The sequence below is a fragment of the Bos indicus genome, chromosome 1 (assembly GCF_029378745.1).
Source record: "Bos indicus isolate NIAB-ARS_2022 breed Sahiwal x Tharparkar chromosome 1, NIAB-ARS_B.indTharparkar_mat_pri_1.0, whole genome shotgun sequence".
Taxonomy (NCBI): Eukaryota; Metazoa; Chordata; class Mammalia; order Artiodactyla; family Bovidae; genus Bos; species Bos indicus.
In genome coordinates this window covers 59,610,781-59,626,522 of record NC_091760.1, presented here as the reverse complement: position 1 = coordinate 59,626,522, position 15,742 = coordinate 59,610,781, and positions in this window count along the sequence as shown.

The following is a 15,742-nucleotide window of genomic DNA, read 5'->3' as shown; positions in this document are numbered from 1 at the left end:
AGCCAAAGGTGGGAGAGCAGCGAGCTGCTGACAGGAATAAAGCACAGAGAGAAGTGGACTCCGGCATTTGGACCATAAAAAACTTAGATTGCTTCTACAGTAGGGGCTGGTAGAAGCCACAGAGGCAGGACCTGTATTGTATACAGCTGGCCTTCTGGAATTATGAGTTCAGCATGTGCAGATTCAACCAACCACAGATAGAAAATATTTTTTTAAATTCCAGAAAGTTCCAAAAAACAAAACTTGAACTTGTCTTGCACTGGCAACTATTTGCATAGCATTTACATTGTATCTATAACTAGTCACATAGTGTGCTTGCCTGCCAAGTCACTTCAGTCATGTCTGACTCTTTGCGACCCTATGGACTGTAGCTCACCAGACTCCTCTGTCCATGGGATTTTTCAGGGAAGAATACTGGGATGCTATGCCTTCCTCCAGGGGATCGCACTGACTCAGAGAGAGAACCTGTGTCTGTCTCTTGCGTCTCCTGTATTGGTAGGAGGGTTCTTTACTATTAGTGCCACCTGGGAAGCCCCGTTCACATAGTATTTACATGCTATTAAATTGGAGAAGACAATGACAACCCACTCCAGTACTCTTGCCTGGAAAATCCCACGGACGGAGGAGCCTGGTGGGCTGCAGTCCATGAGGTCTCTGAGTCAGACACGACTGAGTGACTTCACTTTCACTTTTCACTTTCATGCATTGGAGAAGGAAATGGCAACCCACTCCAGTGTTCTTGCCTGGAGAATCCCAGGGACAGGGGAGCCTGGTGGGCTGCTGTCCATGAGGTTGCAAAGAGTCGGACACAACTGAAGCAACTTACCAGCAGCAGCAGCTATTAAATATTATAAGTAATCTAGAAATGGTATAAATTATATGGGAGGCTATGCCTAGACTATATGCAAATACTATGCCACTTTATGTAAGAGACTTGATGTAAGAGACTTGAGCACCTGCATGGTTCCTGGAACCAACAACCCCCATGGATACTGAAAAATGACTATACAATGAGAAATCCAAAGAAACTTAGACTAGGTTAAAGAATTGTTCTTTAAACAATCAGTCCAAAGAGGAACACAGGCAATTCTATTCTGATCAATGGTGCTCTAAACACCATTGAAGGTGCTGACTAACACCCTATGGAATGAAAGCTACCTGGGGCCAGAATTCATACTGGTTTGGTGATGTTGTGAAATTGCTCAACCTCCTGAAGCTTCAGCTTCCTCATCTGTTAACAAAAACAGTAGTGGCCCCTCCTCACCCCCACTCATGGGGTCATTGTGAGGATTTGGTGAACTGAGGTCTGGTAAGGTATTCGGCACAGTGCTGAACACAGAAGAGATCACTATATCAATGATAGTATTGCTGCAAACATTAACTGAGGGAGTGAAAGGAAGATCAGAGAAGAATAGCCCTGTCTAAGTAGAGTATTTTGCCAGGAGTAAAACCCTAGTCTCTGGACTGCAAAGCCAATGTTCTACAAACCTCTTCATTCTGGCTTAGGCATCTGATATCAAATAAAAGGATAAAATGTTACTGCAGAAAAGTAGCCACTGTACCAGTCAAACCCTGAGAAGGCCTTGGAGGAAGGTGAATGATGGAAAAGTCTCCCTGAGGAACCTTCCAAATTCCTCTGAAGCCTCCTCCTGGGCCCACTCCTGGAAAGGTCATGGCTGCAGCCAGAGCCGAGCACCAACCACAAGGAGCAGGTCTGAACCAACAGTTCCCCAAGCCACCCTGAGCCTCTGGGGCCCATTGGCAGTCCCTGCAGCAAAGCATGAACCCCTGTGGTCGTGAGCATGCTAAGTCGCTGCAGTCATGTCTGACTCTGCGACCCTATGGACTGTAGCCTGCCAGGCTCCTCTGTGATTAGTTGGGTGCTAACTCATATTTGTATTTAAAGCTCTAAAAGGAGCCACAGTACTTTTTTCCCCTGACTTCTGGGGTTGTGGGTTGGACAGGCGTGGTTAGCCTTGAGGCAGTGGGGTGGGTGAAGGTACTGGGGAAGGGACTCCACTTGCGTGTAAAGGGGGAAGAAGCCCTGGCCTGGAAAGTAAAACTCTCCCCAGGCCCTTCAAGTGCTTTCACAGCCCAGCCTTCCCTTTGCCCTATAAGCCTCCCCTGAGCCCACAGCCTACTTCCCATCTTCAGTTGGAAGCCCATGGCCTGGCAAGGGTCACAGCACTGGACCCACAGGGCTGAGAGTGGTCACACTTTCCACAAGGCCATGTCTCACATATAGGAAACACAGCCTAGGATTTTCTCGGGCCACAGGCCCATCTCTCAGCTGTGTCTTTGAACTTCAGACTCTCTGAAGTCTTCCTTCCGGCTCAGAAGGGGTGCGGAAGCCTGAGGGATATCATGACTGTCTTCTCCCCACTCTCCCCAGCCTCTTACCGAGTGCAACATCCAGCAGCTGCAGAGGCGGGGGCCTCCCCAGCCAAGTGCTCCCACTCTCTGCCTCACCGGCTAGCACCTCCTGCTGTGGGCTGTACTGTGGCTGGAGGGCCTACAGAGAGCTGAGAAAGCAGGAGCCAGGAAACTGGGGAGATAAGGGGACACAGCCACCCCGGGTACCCAGAAGAGCCTGCCCTGCATCCCCCTCAGCCCCACCCAGCCTTTGCCACCGCAAAGTCATTTTACTCAACATGAAAGGAATATCTCTGACTTCATGGTCTTTAATAATTCTGTGAGCCACGAGGTTTGTGGGCGGCAACCACCTCAGAGCAAATGCAAATAGGAGGAACTCGGGAGTGAGATTGCTGTTGTTTGTCCAAGCCCCCTTGGGTGAGGTGACCCTGAGGACCTCCCCAACAAAGGCTGCCAAGGAGGTTCATGGATTATGGGAAATTCCCTTTGCCTTCCCAGCTGTGAAAATACGACAGAGACTCCCAGGAGAGGCTGGAATGCAATCAGAAGAAAAGTCTTGGGAAGAAAGCAGCTGATCCTCTGTCCTCAACTTAGGCCTTTCCGGTAGCCTCTCTCACAGCCCTCCCACCCACGGACATCGCTCCCCTTCCATCCTCCCCCATCCTGGATGTGATTTTCTTATCAGTCATCCCCTAGCCCTGTCTCCCACAGGAAAGATGTCCTCTACCCCTGGAAACTTACTTTCTACTTCCTACTACCTGCATCCCTCAGCATCCGGGACAAGGAGGATTGTGATAGAAATATATGTGAATGTGTGGTTCAAAGACCATCTCAACAGTCAAGCATCCTCACTCCACCATCAAAACAATGCCAGACCAAGATTGTTTCACAGGGGGACTATAACAAACCTGTAAAGAGAGGATAATTCCAATGCTACTTAAAATATACAGACAAAAAACATAAAGAAACACTTCCAAATTTGTTGTGTGAAGTGAATTTCAAGTCATTATAAAAATGATTAAGATTGCTCACAATAAAAGAAAATCAGATCCTAATCTCTTACCGATAGTGTGGGGGAAATTCTAAATAAAATATTGTCACACAGATGCCAATAGCAAATTAAACAAAATACATAAGCACCAGTTAGAGTTTATCGCAGGGTGAATAAACATGTACGTGAATCATAAAATAATGATTCAATACTAGGAAATCCTTTTATATTAATATTAAATACAAGATCTTCATAGGAAAAACATATGGTCACTTCCTGACACTAAAAAGAAAATTCAATCCCTATGACTGGCTGGAAAAACAAACAGGTCAGTAAAATAAAAATTAATTTTTTTTTAAATTAATTCTTAACATAATTACACACACACCAGGCCCAGAGTCAACATCTCTTTTGAAGGAAAAACACTAGAGGTGTTCTCGGTAAATTCAGAAATAAGACAAGAACACTCAGTATTGCCACAGCTAGTCAACAAGTTATCAGAAGTATTAGCAAATGCAATTAAAAGAAGCAGTTAGAGGAGTAAGAGTTAGAAATAAGGATATAAAATTATTTCTAGTTATGTTATCATAACAAGAGACTCAACAGGGGAAATATCACAAACAATAGAATTCTGTAAAATTAGCAGGATATAGCATTAATCTAAATTAAAAAGTAGTCTTCCTATATACAATCATTAACTAGTTAGAAAATATTTTGGAAGAGAAATCTCACAACAGCAAAAATAAAATACTCAGAAATAAATTTAGCAAGAAGTGTGCAAAAGCCATACTAAAAATCTTTACTTCAATACATTTTCAAATGGAACCATGTGTGTGTGTGTGTGTGTGCTTAGTCGCTCAGTCGTGTCCCACTCTTTACATAGACTGTAGTCTGCCAGGCTCCTCTGTCCAGGGGGATTCTCCAGGCAAGAATACAAGAATGGGTTGCCATGCCCTTCTCCAGGGGATCTTCCCAACCCAGGGATCAAACCCAGGTCTCTCGCATTGCAGGCAGATTCTTTACTGTCTGAGCCACTAGGGAAACCCATGATACTGGAGCAGGTAGCCAACCCCTTCTCCAGGGGATCTTCCCCAGCCAGGAATCAACTGGGGTCTCCTGCATTACAAATTGATTTTTTACCAGGTGAGCTCCCAGGGAAGCTCCAAATGAAACCATACGAATACTAAAAGAAAATTCCTTTAAAACCTAAAAGTTGAGAAAATTTTTAAACTGTGATCAAAATCTGGAATCAATAAAAACAACTGGTGAGGGATTTGACTACATAAAGATTTTTTTAAAGAGTCTTTTGCATTTAAAAAATCATAAAGGTCAACTGACAAACTAAGAAAGAATATTGGAACTTACTGCACAACCAAATGATTCATTTCCTTAACATAAAGCATTTCTAGAAATCAATATGAAAAAGACCAAAATTCATGAACTGAAAGTTCTTAGAAAAAGAAATACAATATCCCTTAAACATTTGAAAAGTTCACTCTACTCAATAAAGAGAGAGATACATTAAGACTATACCGTGACACCATTTCTACCCCACCAAACTGGCAAAAATCAAAATTTTAACAATATATTCTATTGGTAAGGCTGTGGGAAAACAAATACTGTCATTTATTTTTGTTAGGAATTAAAAAAATCATACAACTCCTTTGCAGGAGAATTGGTCCATAACTATCAAGATTGCAGCACTGTTTACCCTTTGGCCCAGGAATCCCACTTCTGGAAATAAATTCTGAAGACCTAATTGCCTAAACAGGAAATGACATGTGCACAATCTTATTCACCAAGGCATAATTCACTAGCAAAAACAAACAAACAAAAACATGTTACAATCAAACATCCATCAGTAGTTTCCTGGCTGAATAAACTGATACCCAAGTCCCTTATCAAATAAACTATGGTACTGCCACATATTGGAGAACTGAGCAACCATAGAAAGGATAAGTCCAATCTCAATGTATGGATATGGAATGATCACGAGGAGACTTTGTTAAATGAGAAAGCGTGGAGCCAGTGTGTTAGTGTGCAGCCTTTGTGGAATGGGGCAAAGGCAGAAAGAAGATGAGTAAAAATTTGCCTATATCTTTAATAAGAAACACTAAGAATTGATCAAAATTAATTTTAAAACTTGGTTACCATTAGGTGGTCGGAGAAGGTATAGGAAGGGGGGGGAATTGGAATGGAAAAGAAACTTCTTGGAATATAGCTTTGAACTTCTAAGACATATGAGTGCTTTACATATTCAAATGATTCATATTATATAAAAATTAAAAAGAAAAAATCCCTAAAAATCAAAGGAAAAAAAAGAAACAAATTAATCTAATCAAATTTCAAATGAATAGCACAATCACACAGAGAAAATAATCAACCCTGTTTAAAACTTAGCACTTTGTATCTACTCACTGGAATATATTCTAGGATAAAAGCATAGTATTATAGTCCTTCCACTGTATTATAATTTTGAAATAATGATGCAACAACCAAGTTGTTACATTAATATTGTTAGAAGCCAAGTTTTCAGTGTGAGAGAAAACAGAAGTACAAATTCAAACAATTAAGTAAAACCTGGAAGGTTAAATATGAAAATTTGATCAATATAAAGCCACAAATTATATACATATTATATATATACAGGGGAGCCTGGTAGTCCTATAGTAGCCTATAGTCCATAGGGTCACAAAGACACAACTGAAGCAACTTAGCACAGCACCCAGTGACAGTGAGGTCACTCAGTCGTGTCCAACTCTTTGAGACCCCATGGACTGTAGCCCACCAACCTCCTCAGTCCATGGGATTTTCCAGGCAAGAATACTGGAGTGGGTTCCCATTTCCTTCTCCAGGGGATCTTCCCGACCCAGGGGTTGAACCTGGGTCTCCCGCATTGTAGGCAGACACTACCGTCTGAGTTACCAGGGAAGCCCTAACACACACACATATAAATATAAAACCTAGCTTGGCCCATTGAAAGAGCCCCAAAACAACAATAATCCAGGAGTAATGAGTATCCCTAGAGGCAGAATGCTTTCTAAAACCATTCTGTATTTGAGGGACCAGGGCTTCTAAGAGAAACAACTGACTCCAAGTTTGTATCAAGGAGTATATAAGACAAGCCCAGGACATCTCACTCTTTGAAAGATTAATGGAGTCATGTCAAGAAGACCAGACCAATTTGCAGGGGCTACAAATGGCCAAAGCTGGGCCCGTTAGTGTGTGACAAAGATAAATGGCTACAAGAATATTTTAAAGGCCATAAATCCATAAATGATACTCCAAAACCAGAAAATTCTAAACAAAGCAAGCCTCATTTGTCACTATTGGAGATAGTTACCACACCAACCCCTTGTTCTAAAAATTGGCAATTCAAGTTGACAGGATTTATTCTGTCTTTCTGTTTGGAATTGTATTTAAGGATGACGAAATAGCCCAGTTGGCTTCCTAGGTGGTTCAGCAGTAAAGAAACCACCTGCAATGCAGGAGACTTGCAGGAGATGCAGGTTCGACCCCTGGGTTGGAAAGATCCCCTAGAGAAAGAAATGGCTACCTATACCAGTATTCTTGCCTGGAAATCCCCATGGACAAAGGAGCCTGGCGGGCTACAGCCCATGGGTGTCCCAGAGTCAGACACGATTGAGCAACTAAACAATAACAACAAAAAATAGCCCAGTTGATGAGGGAAAGCACTTGTTTACAGAATAATTCTAGCTAATAAATAGAGAATAAATTTCGTCAACCCTAATATAATAGTTGATTCAGTTAAGGATCTCTGATGGAAATGGAAACCATTAGGTGAAATGTGATGGCAAAGCAGATGTTCCAAGGTGCTAAGGCAGCCTCACAGATTGCTTTCTGGTCACAAGGGAGAAAGTGCAACAGCTCAAGGGAGGGATTAAGCTATCCCCACTTTTTTCCCAGTGACTAATCTAAACACCACTCAAACTTGAACAGTCAGACATATTGTGCAATCTAATAGGACCCAAAATTAAGTGTAGCTGCCATCCATGAAATATTCATTCCCAAAATGTTTGTTGTTGTTGTTCAGTCACTCAGTCATGTCTGACTCTTTGTGACCCCATGCACCATGCCAGGCCTCCCTGTCCTTCACTATCTCTCAGATTTGCTCAAATTCAAGTCCATTGAGTCGATGACACTATCCAACCATCTCATCCTCTGTCATCCCCTTCTCCTCCCGCCCTCAATCTTTCCCAGCATCAGGGTCTTTTCCAATGAGTCACTTCTTTGCATCAGGTGGCCAAAGTATTGGAGCTTCAGCTTCAGCATCAGTCCTTCCAATGAATATTCATGGTTGATTTCCTTTAGAATGGACTGGTCTGATCTCCTTGCAGTCCAAGGGACTTCCATGAGTCTTCTCCAGTACCACATTTCAAAAGCATCAGTTCTTCAACACTCAACCTTCTTTATGGTCCAACTCGCACATCCGTATATGACTATTGGGAAAAACAAATGTTTAACCTGAGTCTGAGCAGACTTCTAGTTATAGAAGACATAGTACAATGTATAAGTGAACAGGTTAAATTCCCCCCAACTACAGAGCAGAGAAAAATGCAAAATGCAAATGTGGGACAACTTTTTCAAGACAAAGGCAAGGAGAAAGAAGGAGGGAGGAGGACTATTTTAGAGTAAAACAAATTTAGGAGACATAACAGCCAAATGCAATTCATGGTTCTCAATTGATCCTTCATTTGAACAAAGACATCTGGGGGACAGCTGTCAGAAATCAAATACAGATTGGGCATTAATTATATTAATAAACTACTGTTAGTTTTGTTAAGTGTGCATTATGACCTGAATTGTGTCCCCTGCCCCCCCACAACAAATTCTTATGTTGAAGTCCTAATCCTCAGCACTTCAGAGTATAACTATATTTGGTGTGCTGGGCTTAGTCATTTAGTTGTGTCCAACTCTTTGTGACCCCATGGACTCTAGCCTGCCAGGTTACTCTGTCCATGGAATTCTCCAGGCCAGAATACTGGAGTGGGTAGCCTTTTCCTTCTCCAGGGAATGTTCCCAACCCAGGGATCAAACCCAGGTCTCCCGCATTGCAGGCAGATTCTTCACTGTCTGAGCCACTAGGGAAGTCCATGAATACGGGAGTGGGTGGCCTATTCCTTCTCCAGAGGGTCTTCCTGACCCAGGAATCGAACCCAGGTTTCCTGCATTGTGGGCAGATTCTTTACCAGCTGAGATACCAGGGAAGAAGAGGTCTTTAAAGAGCTGATTTAGTTAAAATGAAGTCTGTACATAGTGTCTGTTTTTTCTTTCTTCCTTCAGGTGACAATGATCTACACATTCTAATGAAAAAGATACACAGTTATATAGAAAAGTAATTTCCAAAAATAACCTATTGAAAATGATACTCCATTAGTTTCAATGATATTGTTTGAATGGACACTGTCTTTTGCACTATGCACAGAGTGAAAATGCAGTCCACAGAATGGGGGGAAATATTTGCAAATTTGATAAGCAGTTATATCCAGATTGCAGAGGAACTTCTAAAACTCAACAACAATTTTAAAAAATTTAAAAATGGGTAAAAAACTTAAATAGACATTTATCCAAAGAAGATATATGAATGGAGAATAAGCACATGAAAATATGCTTAACATCACTAATCATTAAGGAAATACAAATCAAAACTACTGTGAGGTGCACCTGACATCTATTACGATCACTACTATTGGGGAAAAAAGGAAAACAGAAAAAGAACAGTGTTGGAAAGGATATAGAGAAATTCGAACCTATCTGCACTACTGGTGGGAATGTAAAATGGTTCAACCATGGTAGGAAACATGTAGTTTCCTCAAAGGGTTAAAAAGAGAAGTATGATCCAGCTGTGGGTATAATTGAGGTCAGTTTCTTTTAAGAGCTAGTCATATACTGTTCATACCAGCATTGTTCACATTAGCTCTAACATAGAGGAAATCCAAGAGTCTGTAAGCTAAATGTGGTATATATATACAATGGAATATTCCTCAGCCTTTTAGAAGGAAATTCAGTAATGTGCCAAACAAAGATGAACTGTGAGGATATTTTGGTGAATGAAGTAAATTGTCACAAAAGGCGCATATTGAATGATTCCACTTACGTGACGTACTTGGTCAAAAATCATTGAACTTGTAATGATGGTTGCCAGTGCCTGGGGAGAGTGGGGAATTATTGATTACGGATAAGTATAAAGTTTTAGTGTTAAAAAATGAAGAGTTATAGGGTTCAATGGTAGTTATGGCTACATACAATGTCACTGAAATATATATTTAAAAATGGTTAAGATGGTAAATTTATGATATATGTATTTTTAAAAAATACAACAACAAAAATTCACAGAAAAAAAAAAAAAATGAAGTCTGTAGTGTGTGTGAGTGCTCAGTCATGTCCAACTCTTTTCAACCCCCTGGACTGTAGCCCACCAGACTACTCTGTCCATGGGATTGTCCAGGCAAGAATACTGGAGTGGGTTGCCATTTCCTCCTCCAAGGGATCGTCCCAAATCAGGTATCGAACCCAAGTCTCCTGCATTGGCCAGCAGATTCTTTACCACTACACCATCTGGGAAACCCAGAAGTCTTTAAGGTGGGCCCTTATCCAATATGATTGCTGTTCTTAAAAAAGAGGAAATTTAGAAAAAGAGACAGATACAGACAGAGGTACAGCCAAGTGAGCACACCGTGAGAAGGTGGCCATCTGTAAGCCGTAGACAGAAGCCTCAGCAGAAACCAAACCTACAGACGCCTTAATTTTGGACTTCTGGCCTCCAGAGTTGTGAGAAAATTAACTTCTATTGTTTTAGCCACCCAGTTCTGTAGTCGCAGAGAGTTGGACATGACTAAAGCGACCAACACTTTCACTTTCATTTTCAGTGGTATTTTGTTATGGCAGTCCTGATAAATTAATACAATGTAAGAATGATATTGTGGTTATGTAGAAAGTTTTTCAGAGATCTGTGCAATTTTTAAGTGTGAAATGTATTAATATCTGTAATTTTTAAATCCTCATATAATGAAGAATGGGTGGCAAAATGTGGATTGTTGAATTCAGGCGATGGGAATATAGGTATTAATCACTATGTTTCTACATCTTCATGAATACAAAATTTATAGTAACAATTCAAAATTAAATGCAAGGAAATGTTCAAGTGTGGCTGGGAGAATCAAGGCACCAGACAGGATGGGCAGTTAGTTTGGGGGAACATGAATATGAAGGGGTTCCCTTCCAAGGAGACCCCTGCCTGTTGTGGGAATCAACTCAGGGCCTCTATCTTTCAAGCCATCTGCACATGAGACTGGGTGATTAGAATGCAAAAGCACGTTGCATCAGAGAAACTGTCAATAGTGAGGCTGTGAGAAGAGATCTATTAAAAATGGATTTGGTTTAGCTGTAAAACATTACTAATTTCAGTCACTTACATGAACTACTAAACATTTAAGTATAAATACTGTTCGGCATAATAATAATTATGCGTACAACTGAAAAATACAGTTGAAAATATATAATTAATTTTAAATGTCATAATAATTAAAGGAGCTTTTCAGTATTTAGCCAAATTCCTCATATTGGATAGGCAGATCCTCGTCTGAGCTGAGGCTGGTTGATTCTCTGTCATAACAAATCTAACAGCCCCAACACATCTCTTCATGTCAATCAATCAACAAATATTGAGCACTTACTTTGCAAAACTGCTGTGCTGGGCATTATGGCTGAAGAAGAAAAAGTTTACTCAAGAAGTTTACAATCTAGTCAGGAAGCTTTATACCCAAACAAAAATAATTTAATATATAAGGCAGGTAAGTGGTGCAAAGGACTTGTACACGTGAACGAAGGTGGGTTTATAGGATAATCATTTGTGTCAGGTAAAATGTGAACGAGGTGGTTGTGTGGATGTAGCAAGGAGATAAATAAAATAGAAGTAAATGCAGAAGCAGTAACAACAATTGGCAAGCAGCCAATGCCTGGACAGAGTCGCAATGACAGTGTTAATCCACACGCCCAGATTCCTGTGCTCCCAGGCAGCACTTCTGAAAGAAGATGGGACACCCCACATGTTTAGACACACGTTTCCAAATATATATTATAGAAAACAAAACATTATAAATATGGATGGTGTCATGGCTCAAAGGAAAGTATAGTAGAAGTCTCCGTAAAAGAGGGACCTATTAATTCAGGAGTCCCTGCCTGGTCTCATGGAGTCAATACATGTGGCCTACTCCCGATGTCCAGCAGGTCAAGTGTAAACACAATGCCAGATGCTCCCGTAACATGGTGAGGGAGGGTGTGCCCCTGTGGGGCCAGAGGGCAGGAGCTCAAGTTAGATTTCTGCAGTTGTGTGATGGTAAATGATCAACAACAGATCTCCAGAGAAAAAGTCCCCCATCTGTAGCCTCAGTCAATGTCAGTGATGTAATTACCCCACCATGGTGATTTCAGCTACCAAGAAGATATCACACAATGTGAAGTTAGGGAAGAGCCCAATCATCTCGTCCAAGCCAGTACAAGCCAGCTCCAGCACTGGATTTTTGAGCCCAAAGCTTCTTGATTAAGATTTATTTTTCAGTTAATTCCCTTTCTTCTAGGAAACTGGTTTCCTAATTAAGCATTTTCTAATTAATGTGTTCCCTTTTCATTTCTCAAAGCCCCTGCCATGGCTGAAGTAGATCTTTAGTTCTTCTGGCTTTGGTGGGGGCTTCCAGTCTAAAACAAGAGCTGGATGGTCACCTGGGGTTTGTCCACTTGAGAATGAGGGTAGGGGGAGACAGAAGCCCTGCTTTGGCAATCCTAGCCCCAGTGCCCTGCATCGCAGATAGGGGTGCATGCAGATTCACGAAGCCTCCAAAAACGGGAGCTGGGTATTAGATCTCTCCAGAACCCATGCCTCTGGCACTTCCCTGATGGTCTAGTAGTTAAGATTCCATGCTCCCAATGCAGGGAGCCTGGGTTCCATCCCTGGTCAGGGAACTAGATCCCTCATGCCACAACTGAAGATGCTCATGCCACGGTGAAGACCCGGTGCAGTTAAAGAAGAAGAAAACAAACCCACACTCCTTGACTCCAATAGCGTCTGCTCTCTGCTCCTCTCCCCACATGCAAACCCCAAAACCGACATTAGTGAGTAGGAGGCTAGAGCCAAATGCAAGAAGAAAAAAAAGTTTATTAATGTGAATATATACAATGTAAATAGAGCATTTACTAGGTGCCAGGCATTGTCTCAACTGCTTTATAAGGTAGCTACTATTAGTATCCCCATTTTGCAGATGAGAAAATAGGTTTTGGAGAAGTTAAGACAATTTGCCCAAGGTCACTTAGCAAATAAGAAGTAATATTTGGGGCTTCCCTGGTGGCTCCGTTTTAAAGAATCTACCTGCCAGTGCAGGGGACACAGGTTTGATTCCTGGTCCAGGAAGATCCCGCATGCTCCGGAGAGACTAAGCCCGTGCACAATTATTGAACCTGTGCTCTAAAGCCTGGGAGCCACAATGACTGAAACCCTCATGCCCTAGAACCTGTGCTCAGCAACAAGAGAAGCCGCCAAAATGAGAAGCCTGCACAATGCAACTAGCAAGTAGCCCCCCGATGACCACAACTAGAGAAAGTCCATGCAGCAATGAAGACCCATCACAGCCAAATTAACAAGTAAAAAAAAAAAAATTTAAGAGAAGAAGAAGTAATATTTGGATTTGAACCCAACCAGGCTAAGTGCAAAGCCCAGGCTTCCGGTGACTCATGATCGACCATCTACCTCTGCTCTCCAAGATCTCTTGGGCGGCTGATGCTGACGAGGGCTCTGCCCTGTCCTCAAGATGCTTTCCAAAAACTCACAGGCTCCTTAAGAAAGCAAGACTAATGTAAGTGAAGTAATTAGAAAATCTTAGCAGGCAGCATGTAATTAGCTATAATGTAATATCCCCCACGGCTAAGAAAAGTGCTTCCTGGTAGAGACCATGAGACCTCACCCCTGCCTCCAGAGCTATAATCACTCTTTTAAAAAAATTAGAATGTGGGTCAGATGGGGCCTTCAGCCTGTAATCTGGTGCTGTAATTCTCTCCCAAGGAATCCCACCTGACCAAATGAGATCCCTATAACATAGCCGTTATATAAAGCGGCACTGTATGCACAGTTTTTCCCACTTTTCCCAGACTAAAGAGAAAATATTTTTAAACCTCTGTTTAAAAGTTTCTGGGTTTTTTTGGTGGCTCTGCCACCAAAGCCTCAAGCCTGGACTCCAGCCTTTCACTTCATCCTCTCCCTCTCCCTCTCTCTGATGGTGTCAGTTCGTCAAGGTTGCTTATGGTGATCCATCCTAAATTGACAATGTGGATAGAAAACGAGCTATCCCTAGTAGAAGAGGCACTTCAGAAGTCCAAGGAACTTACCTAGTGGTCCAGTGGCTAAGACTCTACACTCCCAATGCAGGGGGCTCTGGTCAGGGAACTAGATCTCATGAGAGTTTGCACGCTGCATCAAAGATCAAAGATCCCACATGCTGCAACTAAAACTTGGCACAGATAATTTTCTTTTAGAAAAGCCCAAGCTTGTTCCCATTCTTAAGGCTATAGAACAAAACTACCCCCCAAACTTAGTGAATTAACACAGTGCCATGTTCTTATCCAGAGAAGGAAATGGCAACCCATTCCAGTACGCTTGCCTGGAAAATCCCACAGACAGAGGAGCCTGGTGGGCTGCAGTCCACGGAGCTGCGAAGAGTCGGACACGACTGAGGTGACTTCACTTTCCCTTTTCACTTTCATGCATTGGAGAAGGCAATGGCAACCCACTCCAGTGTTCTTCCCTGGAGAATCCCAGGGACAGCAGAGCCTGGTGGGCTGCCGTCTATGGGCTCACACAGAGTCGGACACGACTGAAGTGACTTAGCAGCAGCAGCAGCAGCAGCATGTTCTTATCTCTCACAATTTCTGTGACAATTTCTTAGTTGGGTGAATATATTAGTTTGCAAGAGCTGCCATAATAATGGACCACAGACTGGGTGCTTTAAACAACAGAGGTTAATTTTCTCACAGTTCTTCATGCTACAAGTCCAAGACCAAGGTGTCTATTTCTTCTGAGGCTTATCACAGTAACAGACTAGGTCCTAAATGGAATCACTCATGCTAAGCCCCATGTTTACAAACCAAAACTTAACTAAGTTTCTATGCTCAGGTCTCCCAAAAAAGGAAGACCATGGTCAGCCCATGAGGGCTTGCCTGCTCAGCACTGCTGCTGCTGCTGCTGCTGCTAAGTCACTTCAGTCATGTCTGACTCTGTGCGACCCCATAGACGGCAGCCCACCAGGCTCCCCCGTCCCTGGGATTCTCCAGGGAAGAATACTGGAGTGGGTTACCATTTCCTTCTCCAATGTATGAAATGAAAAATGAAGTCGCTCAGTCGCATCCGACTCTTATCGACCCCATGGACTGCAGCCTACCGGCCTCCTCCATCCATGGGATTTTCCAGGCAAGAGTACTGGAGTGGGGTAATTACTTGAATTTACTCCAAGAATCCCCTTTGCTCTGTGTAAGGAAAGCAACTCTGCTTTAACGAGTCAACAAATGGCCTGTGTTCCTTCCTTGTTTCTGCTCACTTTGGTCTTTAAAAACTCCCTCTTGGTACAACTCTTTGGCGCTCCTTTCTATCTGCTGGATTGAATGCTGCCTGATGAAGCCTCCTGCTGCTGCTGCTGCTGCTAAGTCGCTTCAGTCGTGTCCAACTCTGTGCGACCCCATAGACGGCAGCCCACCAGGTCCCCCATCCCTGGGATTCACCAGGCAAGAACACTGGAGTGGGTCGCCATTTCCTTCTCCAATGCAGGAAAGTGAAAAGTGAAAATAAAGTCGCCCAGTCGTGTCTGACTCTTTAGCGACCCCATGGACTGCAGCCCACCAGGCTCCTCCATCCATGGGATTTTCCAGGCAAGAGTGCTGGAGTGGGTTGCCATTGCCTTCTCCGGATGAAGCCTCCTAGGTCAGTAAATTGAGGAGAATTTTCTTTTAACAGCCCTCTCTCCTGGGCTTGCAGATGGCCACCTTGTGCATACATCTCTTGTCTTTCCTTCTGTGTGTGTCCTAAACTCTTCTTCCTACAAGGACATCAGTCATACTGGATTAGAGCCTGCTCATATAACCTCATTTTACCTTAATCACTTCTTTAAAGACCTTATGTTCAAATACAGTCACATTCTGAGGTACTGGGTGGGAGTAGGATTTCAACATATAAACTTTAAGGGAATACAATTCAGGCTGTTAGGTGAGTTTTTTGCTGATATCACACAGTGCATTCACTGGTATCACACAGTGGGACTTAGTTGTCAGCTGGGATGACCCGGAGGGTCCAAAGTGGCTTCAGTCAGCTGTCCAAGG